This window comes from Triturus cristatus, chromosome 8 (genome assembly GCF_964204655.1).
Source record: "Triturus cristatus chromosome 8, aTriCri1.1, whole genome shotgun sequence".
NCBI lineage: Eukaryota > Metazoa > Chordata > Amphibia > Caudata > Salamandridae > Triturus > Triturus cristatus.
In genome coordinates, this window is record NC_140591.1 from 1,151,969,689 (window position 1) to 1,151,982,327 (window position 12,639).

The window sequence follows — 12,639 nt, forward strand, 5'->3', positions numbered from 1 at the left end:
AAAGGGGGCCCCAGGGGGTCCTTCTGGGACCCCCTAAGCACCTCTAGAGGGTCAGGTAATTTCCACTCTGCCCCTTTATATGTTTTACACACTTATTCCCCTTGCTTCTTCAGCCTCGCTTCTACCGAGGCAGAAAATGGCCGCCAACAGTTCCTGGTTTAGAATGTAGAGAGACACTCGACCGCCAATTAGCATTCAGCGCGCGATCGGGAGGGTGTGTGCTCGGTTCAGGGAGTGTGCGCTTACGGTGCGGGTAGGGTCCACGGATCCTCCCCGGCCATAGATATCACTAACTTTTTTACCCTCATTTTCTCAGGAACTACTGAACAGATTCACACCATTGATGTAAAAGGCACGAGTCTGAACTGAGGAATACCTCTTTGCCAAATTTGGTGTCATTCCGTTCAGCAGTTCGGGCTGTAGCTGCGACAACAGATCCTATGGGAAATTGCATAGGGAAAACAAGTTTTGGGACCCCCCTTTTTTCTCAGCCCCCGCTTGACGAATCACCACAAAACTTTCAGGGTAGGAGCGGAGCGGAGCTGGCCAAAAGTTTTGAAAATTTCGCAAAGATTCGTCAATCGGCGCCAGACCTATTGGGAATAGAATTGTGCGGATTTCCTACAGAAAATAGGTCCTAACTATAACTATCTACTAGCGACTGCCAGTAGATAATATTATATATATATATATATATATATATATATATATATATATATATATATATATATATATATTCACAGAAAAAACATAGGTTTCAGGGGTGTTATAGTTAGCTGCCCATTTCACTCATACGAAACCATAGAAATTCCTCCGCTATAGTTAGTTCTGCTAACTACAACTCACGCGCCCGCAATGCACTGCTGATGATTTCACATATTGCATCATTCATGACATGGTCAGTGACATCACTGATGACATCTCAAATGACATCACTGATGACATCATCCACTGAATGTGGTTTAGTTTGAAATTTAAATATGTATTATATATATATACTAATCTGTATTGAAAATTGAGTGGATATATAACTGTCTAGATGGAGGATTTAGTAGCTGACTGTCTTTTTAAGTGAGTAATTAAAAGTGTCTCACTTAATACATGGATTAGTAACTAAACTATGTGAATGTGTGCAGCACTGTCTCTGTTGTTGTATAACATGCTGCATCAGTTGGTCACTAACTACATGAGTGTATATTAGTTATTGATTAGTTGGGTGAGTATTTGTATGGGACACTGAGTTTGTGTGTGGTTGGATGGGGTGTGTGTAACTATGTATAGATGTGTGAATGGTTGATTGACTAGGTGTATGGGTTTAAGAGTGCATGTGGAAACAGTTGTTTGGGTGACTGAGTGTATTTATTTGTGTGTTGGTGAGCAAATATATGTTTTAGTTGTACATCTTCAACAAAGTAAAAAAATAAAAGGCATTGTATGTTTGTGTTGGTGTATATAAATATGTGTAAGTCAGTGATTGTGAGAGTAACTATATGAATGAGTGTATAATTGTAATGGTGTTTTTTTAAAAATATTAAAGATGAGTTACTATGTGTTTGAATAAATGAGGTGTTGTTGGATAATTGTGTAAGTGAGTACATTTAAGTGCGATACATTTTTTTCATGAGTGAGTAGGATGACTGCATAACCGACTAAGATGACTGCTGATGTATCAATGTCTATATATGTGTATATGTGCATTTGATGGTGTTCTAATTATTAATGACTGCATGTATAGATGATTCTGTTGTTGAATGGGTAGTTGTGTGTGTAGACTTAGGAATCAGTGAGTGGGTATGTAGTAACTGGTATTGGTGTGTCAATGGTTTCAAATATGGTACTCTGTATTTTACAGTGAGTGATGAAAGGTTATACTAGTGTATGATGAGGTGTATCAGATTGTCAAGTGGATGATGTCATCAGTGATGTCACTTGAGATGTCATCTGAGATGTCATCAGTGATGTCATCAGTGATGTCACTGACCATGTCATGAATGATGCAATATGTGACATCATCAGCAGTGCATTGCGGGCGTGTGAGTTATAGTAAGCAGAACTAACTATAACGGAGGAATTTCTATGGTTTTGTATGAGTGAAATGGGCAGCTAACTATAACACCCCTGAAACCTATGGTTCTTTCTGTGAATTTCTAAGGTTTTTTAAATGCTAACTTTTAAGTGTGATAGTAGTTATATCTATTTTTTTGTACTGATTTTCTACAGTTTTTTAACTGTTTATTTATAAATATTTTATTCATTAAATAAAATTATATATTTTTCTGAAAATTGCACACATTTTTTATTATTAAAACTGAAATATTGATTAATTTTCTTGTTTTCATTTTTTATTTTAATATATTTATATTATTTGGATACACGGGAGGTTCAGCACTATGTACTTTCGTAAGGTCTCCAAGTACCTATACACTTTTGTATCTTTTCCAGGTAACAAGTAAACTTCTGATAAAGCATACGACACATATAACATGTAAAGATTTTTTCTTCTTTATTGATTTTGAGTGAAGATTTCTTCCATGTCATATTTCATATTTTCATAGCCATAGCCAACGCGTTTCGTCTCCCATGAGACTTCTTCAGGGCTATCAAAAGAGCATACACGAAAGAATTTTAGGATTCAATGTTAGCATCTCTAAACATTGTTTGAAAATCATTTTTGATTCCTTCACAAAACAAAAACATGACATATCTGTATAGTTCTACATTGACCATATCATTCACAAAGCATTTTACATGCACAGACGGAGGGCCCAGCCTATGGAAGGCATGAGAAAACATCAGTGTTACTGTTTCTCAGTAATAACTATTCTCTGCATTGATGACTTCATAAATACATTCATGAGTGCCTTAACTCACAAATATGTGATATCATACTTGCCTACAAAACACATATTGGGTAAAGACTTTTTAGGTACATCTAGCTTCATTAAAAAGTACATAGTGTTGTTATCATCCAATGTCATATCCTCATTGCCACTATCCTATGCTCAAATTGTCTTATGCCGCTGAAATCATGCAGTGCGAGCTGACTCTATGATATGCAATTCGATAAATCTGAGTATATTATATGTGCATTTAACTTCTGAATAACTTCACATTGTATAAGGTAATCTTAACACAGGTCAGGAATAAACATTTACATCGCTATTACATGTCATCCTTTCAAGTCATATCTAATTTGCATACCTCAATGATATGGTGAGTATGATTCTTTTCTGTCTTGCCGCTCTTTTGGATATGGTTTCCACGATTCAGGTTTTATCTAAGTCATAAAGTATTCTATAATAAATATATTTATATAGTCTTTAAATATTCATTCCATATTTGTTATGTTTCTAATTTTATACTTAATGACGTTTTGCATCTTCATACCAAAATAGTTTTTGCTTGACCATATTAGTCAGTAGTGATGTCCATTTATTGGTACACTAAACTTTTTTAAAGAATAAAACCGTACTACATAATCATGTAGTTCCATTGCTAAGAATAAATATTAAAACATAAATTCCATTTTAAAAGCTATAATACATAACATGTTTTATAAATGGATCAATACTGTAGTCACATTTTGGGCTTATGATATGGCCAAATTATCTTTAGAGAAGTGACAATGAAACAGACAAATTTCAAAATTAACATAGAAACATTTTTCCTTGTTCTCACTTATTAACACGATAACATAGAAAGAAATATTTTTCCATATTAAAGAATAAATGTCTACTTGTATACGTCATCGTGACACCAATTAAGAGTCTTCGCTCCATATATAACTAAAATACAGGTGCTATGTAAATGTCCGCCTATGTGGGCCTCATAACACCAATTAGCAATCTTTGCTCCATACGAGATCATATTCGCATGTACTAAACGATCTCATCATCTTTTCACATATATTCGGAAATGAACTATGACCGCGTGTAACGGAGAATTGCAAGAGCACAACCGATCATAAAGATCGTGCCTCTTGTATTTACACCCCACCCAACCCGTGTCGGTGTAAAATACTCGCGGAGTTAGTTACGTCTATTTAGAATCGACAAAAACCGCGTGCATCTGTTTAAACGAGTACGCTAATTAAAATGTGAAAAGTCCTCCTCTTTTAAACCTCCAACTGTACCAAGCCCATATTGCATTTCAGTTAAACAGGGATTTTCTATCTAATCAACTTACTTGTGACGATCTGGTAACCACCGACTCAGGACATGATTTCAGCGAAGCCGTGTGCGTATTGACCTCGGCTTTTTAAATCCGGCGCCCGATGATACCAGTGTCACGTGCCCTGTATCTCGTTTAGAGTGTTTGTCAAAAATGTTGGTGCAACACTATCGGCCATCTTGGAATGGTGTAAAGATCACATATGCTGTAAACATCATCGCATAAAATTAAAGGTGAAAGCTAATTAAAGTATTCTGGGCAATATTCAAACTATAAAAATTTACTTTTTATAGTTAGTTGCTTAGTTTCTTTCATTCCGTTTTATAACAATTTAAACCCAACACCTAAATTTATTCATATCACGTGCCCTACATGGCACCTGGTTCGTTTTGACAAAGGTGTCGGGACTACTAGCGCGGCCATCTTAGAGTGGTAAAATCGTCTAATGTAATTAAAGCATATATCTTAGTAAACAGGTGAAGGCCAGCCAACTTATCAAGAACAACATTCCAAATATATAATAACAAATTATACGGGTTTAATAACTCATGAATAGATATATTGTTGGCATCAAATACAATGCCGTGAATATTGAAGCCATAGCAAATCCGTTTGAAACAGTATATGATTTATTCATTACTTTAAAATATCTATTTATGTTTATTAATGATTAGTGTGCATAAGGTAAGGTATGGGCAAGTTTTTAACAGAATTGGTGTACACGTTAGGTATCTTTAGAAAGTCAGCGTGTCAATATATCGGTAAAAGGTGTTTAGAACAATATTATACTAATTCATTGTCATAACATGTCTTTATATAATAGTTATTGATTCATATTCATATATTCAATTGAACACAGAATTCAAAGAGATTAAATAAGGTGGCTAATCGGTGTGCTGTTACAGACTTTTATAGACAGATCAAGTTAGGTAAATGTATGGCGCGACATAGTCATAACATATGTGGATCACTCCCTTCCCCAGTTAGATCATAGGAAGTGATGCATCTCATCATAGATATTAAGACCAAACTGCACAGTTCTAAGACGACATATCCATGACGCCTCTCGTTGTCGCAAGATCAATTGTCTATCGCCTCCACGTTCTGGCATCTTAACATGATCGATACCAATGAATTTGAAATTTTTGTCATTGGGGTGTTCACATTGAACATGTATTGAAACTGGATATTTGTCATTGCCATTTTTTATAGCTCTTGCATGTTCTTGTATACGCAGTTTCAAACTGCGTATACTGCTCCCAAAGTATTTTTTCTGGCAGGCACATATAATCATATATACCGTGAAATCGGTATTGCAGTTGATAAAGCAATTTATTGCGTATTCTCGTGAATTGTTGCTGAATTTCTTATTCCTATTAATGCCAAACTGCTTCAGAGCCATAGAACTGGGTCAGCGGAGCTGCTTTAGAGCCAGAGAACCAGGTCAACAGAGCTGCTCTAGAGCCAGAGAACCAGGTCTGCAGAGCTGCTGCAGAGCCAGAGAAACCAGGTCAGTAGAGCTGCTTTAGAGGGAGAGAACCAGGTCAGCAGAGCTGCTTTAGAGAGAGAGAACCAGGTCAGCAGAGTTGCTTTAGAGCCAGAGAACCAGGTCAGCAGAGTTGCTTTAGAGCCAGAGAACCAGGTCAGCAGAGCTGCTCTAGCTGACACTGACTGACTGGGACACTGACACTGACTGACTGACACTGACACTGACACTGACACTGACACTGACTGACTGACACTGACACTGACACTGACACTGACACTGACACTGACACTGACACTGACTGACTGACACTGACTGACACTGACACTGACACTGACACTGACTGACTGACACTGACTGACACTGACACTGACTGACTGACACTGACTGACACTGACACTGACTGACTGACACTGACTGACACTGACACTGACTGACTGACACTGACTGACACTGACACTGACTGACTGACACTGACTGACACTGACTGACTGACACTGACTGACTGACTGACTGACACTGACTGACTGACACTGACTGACACTGACTGACACTGACTGACACTGACTGACACTGACTGACACTGACTGACACTGACTGACTGACACTGACACTGACACTGACTCTGACACTGACTGACTGACACTGACTGACTGACTGACACTGACTGACACTGACACTGACTGACTGACACTGACTGACACTGACACTGACTGACTGACACTGACTGACACTGACACTGACTGACTGACACTGACTGACACTGACTGACTGACACTGACTGACTGACTGACTGACACTGACTGACTGACACTGACTGACACTGACTGACACTGACTGACACTGACTGACACTGACTGACACTGACTGACACTGACTGACACTGACTGACACTGACTGACTGACACTGACACTGACACTGACTCTGACACTGACTGACTGACACTGACTGACTGACACTGACTGACACTGACTGAAACTGACAGACACTGACTGAAACTGACAGACACTGACTGACACTGACTGACACTGACTGACTGACACTGACTGACACTGACTGACACTGACTGACACTGACTGACACTGACTGACACTGACTGACACTGACTGACTGACACTGACTGACACTGACTGACACTGACTGACACTGACTGACACTGACTGACACTGACTGACACTGACTGACTGACACTGACTGACACTGACTGACTGACACTGACTGACACTGACTGACACTGACTGACACTGACTGACACTGACTGACTGACACTGACACTGACTGACTGACACTGACTGACTGACACTGACACTGACTGACTGACACTGACTGACTGACACTGACTGACTCTAACACTGACTGACTGACACTGACTGACTCTGACTGACTGACACTGACTGACTGACTGACACTGACTGACACTGACTGACTGACACTGACTGACACTGACTGACTGACACTGACTGACACTGACTGACTGACACTGATTGACACTGATTGACTGACACTGACTGACACTGATTGACTGACACTGACTGACTACTCTCTACTACTGACTCTACTACTCACTCTCTACTACTCTCTACTACTCACTCTCTACTAATCTACTACTCTCTACTACTAACTCAACTACTCACTGAACTACTACTCACTCAACTACTCACTCTCTCTACTATTCACTCTCTCTACTACTCACTCTCTCTACTACTCACTCTCTCTACTACTCACTCTCTCTACTACTCACTCTCTCTACTACTCACTCTCTCTACTACTCTATACTACTCACTCTACTACTCTATACTACTCACTCTACTACTCTATACTACTCACTCTACTACTCATTCTCTACTACCCTCTACTACTCATTCTCTACTACCCTCTACTACTTATTCTCTACTACCCTCTATACTACTCACTCTATACTACTCACTCTATACTACTCACTCTATACTACTCACTCTATACTACTCACTCTATACTACTCATTCTATACTACTCATTCTATACTACTCACTCTATACTACTCACTTTATACTACTCACTCTATACTAATCTCTACTACTCTCTACTACTCAAGCTCTACTACTCAAGCTCTACTACTCACTGTCTACTACTACTCACTCTATACTACTCACTCTATACTACTCACTCTATACTACTCACTCTATACTACTCACTCTATACAACTCAAGCTCTACTACTCAAGCTCTACTACTTTCTACTACTCACCGTCTACTACTACTCTATTTACTACTACTCTATCTACTCACTCTCTACTACTCACTCTCTACTACTCACTCTCTACTACTCACTCTCTACTACTCACTCAACTACTACTCACTCAACTACTACTCACTCTCTCTACTACTCACTCTCTCTACTACTCACTCTCTCTACTACTCTATACTACTCACTCTCTCTACTACTCTATACTACTCACACTACTACTCATTCTCTACTACTCTCTACTACTCATTCTCTACTACTCTCTACTACTCATTCTCTACTACTCATTCTCTACTACCCTCTACTACTCATTCTCTACTACCCTCTACTACTCTCTACTACTCACTCTCTACTACTATACTACTCACTCTATACTACTCACTCTATACTACTCACTCTCTCTACTACTCTATACTACTCACTCTCTCTACTACTCTATACTACTCACTCTCTCTACTACTCTATACTACTCACTCTACTACTCATTCTCTACTACTCTCTACTACTCATTCTCTACTACTCTCTACTACTCATTCTCTACTACCCTCTACTACTCATTCTCTACTACTCACTCTCTACTACTCACTCTCTACTACTCACTCTCTACTACTCACTCTCTACTACTCACTCTATACTACTCACTCTATACTACTCACTCTATACTACTCTCTACCACTCACTCGCTACTCTCTACCACTCACTCTCTACGACTCACTCTACTACTCTCTACTACTCTCTCGCTACTACTCTACTACTCACTCGCTACTACTCTCTACTACTCACTCGCTACTACTCTCTACTACTACTCTCTACTACTCACTCTCTACTACTCAATACTACTCACTCTCCTACTCTCTGCTGCTCTCTACCACTCTCTGCTCTCTCTCTACTACACTCTACTACTCACTCTACTACTCACTCTACTACTCACTCTCTACTACTCACTCTCTACTACTCACTCTGCTACTACTCACTCTGCTACTACTCACTCTGCTACTACTCACTCTGCTACTACTACTCACTCTCTACTACTCTACTACTCGCTCTCTACTATTCTCTACTACTCACTCTACTACTCTCTCCTACTCTCTACCGCTCACTCTCTACTGCTCACTCTCTACTGCACGCTCTCTACTGCACGCTCTCTACTGCACGCTCTCTACTGCACACTCTCTACTGCTCGCTCTCTACTACTCGCTCTCTACTACTCGCTCTCTACTACTCGCTCTCCACTACTCGCTCTCCACTACTCGCTCTCCACTACTCCACTCTCTAATACACTCTCTACTACTCACTCTCTACTACTCCCTCTATACTACTCCCTCTATACTACTCCCTCTATACTACTCCCTCTATACTACTCCCTCTATACTACTCCCTCACTCTATACTACTCACTCTATACTACTCACTCTATACTACTCACTCTATACTACTCACTCTATACTACTCACTCTATACTACTCACTCTATACTACTCACTCTCTCTACTACTTCATACTACTCACTCTCTCCACTACTCTATACTACTCACTCTACTACTCATTCTCTACTACTCTCTACTACTCTCTACTACTCTCTACTACTCTCTACTTCTCACTCTCTCCTGCTCTCTCTACTACTCTCTACTACACTCTCTACTCTCTATTACTCATCCTCTACTCTCTACCTCTCTCTCTACTACTCTCTACCTCTCTCTCTCTACCTCTACGTCTCTACCTCTACACCTCTACCTCTACCTGCACACATATGCACATATATGCATATGCATATATATATATATATATATATGTATGTGTATATATATTATATATATATATATATATATACACATAAACATATATAATCTGCATATCTATATAAATACAAATATAAATGCATGCATACATATACATATATGCATGTTATGTACATGAAATTTTGAAAAACACTAATAAAAGCAAAGCTAAAAAGACATCTAATGACAAACAGAATTGCTTTAACTTAAACGAGGGTGAGACCTATTGCATTTTCAATGCTTGTTTACTTTGGTTCCATCAAGAAGGCATTCAGATATCACACATTTGCTATGAATTCTGAATGGTAGCACTCTAGTTGCTCATTAGATCACTGTAGTAAAGCTACTGCTCACCAGGAAAGTCTGCTGCTGGTATTCAAAGTGCATGTTTCAGTCTGCATGTCCGAACTTTTTAATGAAATAGAAGAGGATTTGAGAAGTCAAAATGTGCCATAATTTTTCTTTCTGCAGCACTAATCATAATTTCTATGGCAAAATGAACCCCCTCATTTTGTTCCTTTGCAAATTAAATGTTTTAAGTGTTACCACTTTATTCCAATCAAGATGGCTTCAGGTGTGCCATACGTTTATCATAAGTAGGAGTGTTTGCGCTCTAGTTGTTCTTTAAAACACTCTGGGATTTCTGTCATTGGGCTATACTTGGGCTACATCTCGGTGATATTTGTGCTACATTTGGGCTCTTGACTCCGGTGGCCTTCTTGGGAGACTGGTTATGAATTTCCTAATTTCCTCATTTGCTACAGTCTCCTCAGTAGGCATACTGTCAGTTTTTTACTTTGCTTCAATGAAGAAGGCATTCAGATGTGTCACACATTTGCCATAAATTCAGAATGTTAGCACTCTAGTTGCTCATTAGATCACTGTAGTAAAGCTACTGCTCACCAGGGAAGTCTGCTGCTGGTATTGAAAGTGCATGTTTCAGTCTGCATTTCAGAATTCTTTAATGAAATAGAAGAGGATTTGAGAAGTCTCTCAAAATGTGTCCTACTTTTTCATTCTGCAGCACTAATCATACATTCTATGGCAAAATGAACCCCTTCATTTTGTTCCTTTTTAAATTAAATGTTTTAAGAGTTACCACTTTATTCCAATCAAGACGGCTTCAGGTGTGCCATACGTTTATCATAAGTAGGAGTGTTTGCGCTCTAGTTGTTCTTTAGAACACTCTGCGAAGCTGCAGTAGAACACAAAGGAATCAACTGACAGTCTCTGCCCTTGTTGGATATACATGTTTTACTGAGAATGTCAGACTTCATTCTCACATGACTAAGAAAGATAATGTGAATTTACAGAAAATATGCTCTCAGTTTAGCTTACAGATCACCTTCCAAACCTCTGTGGGAAAAGCATGTGAAAATAATTCTCTCTCAAACATGATTCATGATATCACAGCTGAAGGCTTTTTCACATTGTTAAATCACCTTAGAACACACCACAATTCCTAAAATGAGTATGGTACCATCAACAAATGATTTATAATGTAACTAAAGTCTTAAAACCTTCTATTAACTGCAATGCTTTTTAATGAGGTGCTATCATGTATATTGGTCCCAAGATGGCTGCCAACACTTTTTGGATGAAGTGCTGACAGCCAATCAGATCTCACGATGAGATGTGTGGTTAGGCTCCGCCCAGATATATCTATCTTTTTAACTCTAATTTTCTCAAGAACTACTGAACGGATTTACACCTTTTAAGTAAAAGGCACGAGTCTGAACTGAGGACTACCTCTTTGCCAAATTTGGTGTAATTCCGTTCAGCAGTTCGGGCTGTAGCTGCGTCAACAGATCCTATGGGAAAAGGCATGGGGAAAACGTGTTTTGGGACCCCCCTTTTTTCTCGGCCCCCCGCTTGACGAATCACCGTGAAATTTTCAGGATAGGAGCAGACCGGAGCTGGCCAAAAGTTTGGAATTTTTGCGAGGATTCGTCAATCGGCGTCAACGTTATTCCAAATAGAATGTTGCAGATTTCCTATGGAAAATAGGTCCTAACTATAACTACCAACTGGTGACTGCCAGTAGGTAATTATATATATATATATATATATATATATATATATATATATATATTCACTGAAAAAACATAGTTTTCAGGAACGTTATAGTTAGTTGGACATTTCACTCGTACAAAACCATAGAAATTCCGGTGTTATAGTTAGTTCAGCTAACTATAACTCGCACCACCTTAATGCACTGCTGATGACGTCACATATTACTTCATTCATGACATGGTCAGTGACATAACTGATGACATCACTGATGACATCATCCAGTGTCTGTGTGTTTCCGTAAAGTTTAAATTTATTTTATATATATGCCAAGCTGTACTGAAGAATGAGTGGGTGTATAAGTGTCTGTATGGAGGAGTACATGACTGACTGTATAAGTGAGTGATTAAATGTGTCTTTCTGAATGCATGGGTTAGTGACTAAACTGTGTGAAAGTCTGTATCAGTCAGTCTGTTGTTGTGTAAGCTGCTGCATGGGTTGATGAGTAGCTGCAGGAGTGTCTATATGGGTTATTGATTGCTTGCCTGAACATTTGTATGCCTGCCTGAGTGTGTGTGTGTGGGTGGGTGGGGGGTGTGTGACTGTGACTGTGTATAGATGTGTGAGTGGTTGATTCACTGGGTGTATGGGTGAAAGAGTGCATGTGGAAACAGCTGTATGGGTGGTTGAGCATGTGTATGGGTGTGTTGGTGAGTGAATGGATGTCTCAGTGGTACATGTGCAAGTAAGCACATATGTAAAAGGCAGTATATGTGAGTGATGGAAGGGAGAGGTTTTTAATGGCGACAGAATCAGAGACTGCCTGAGTGCTGTTTTTGCATGGTTTCAGCACCAGAACCTGAAATGTAACTCGGATAAGTCCGAGTTGCTCTTTTTTGGCTGCGCTGAGGACCCTGTCTGGAAATCGTGGTGGCCTTCCGACATGTTCCCCCCTGAGAAACCATCTGCCCAA

The 12,639-nt window shown here is 39.2% G+C and overlaps 1 long non-coding RNA gene across 1 annotated transcript in view; it reads right to left on the reverse strand.

The window, feature by feature from the left end:
• Window positions 1-2,388: 2,388 nt before the first annotated feature.
• Window positions 2,389-12,639, reverse strand: part of LOC146805525 (uncharacterized) — a 36,841-nt gene continuing 26,590 nt past the window's right edge. Inside the window, exons 4-5 of the long non-coding RNA XR_014967467.1 lie at window positions 3,202-3,277; window positions 2,389-2,597 (exon numbers count right to left, since the gene is read on the reverse strand). This is a non-coding gene — a long non-coding RNA (uncharacterized LOC146805525). The remainder of the gene's footprint in view (window positions 2,598-3,201; window positions 3,278-12,639) is intronic.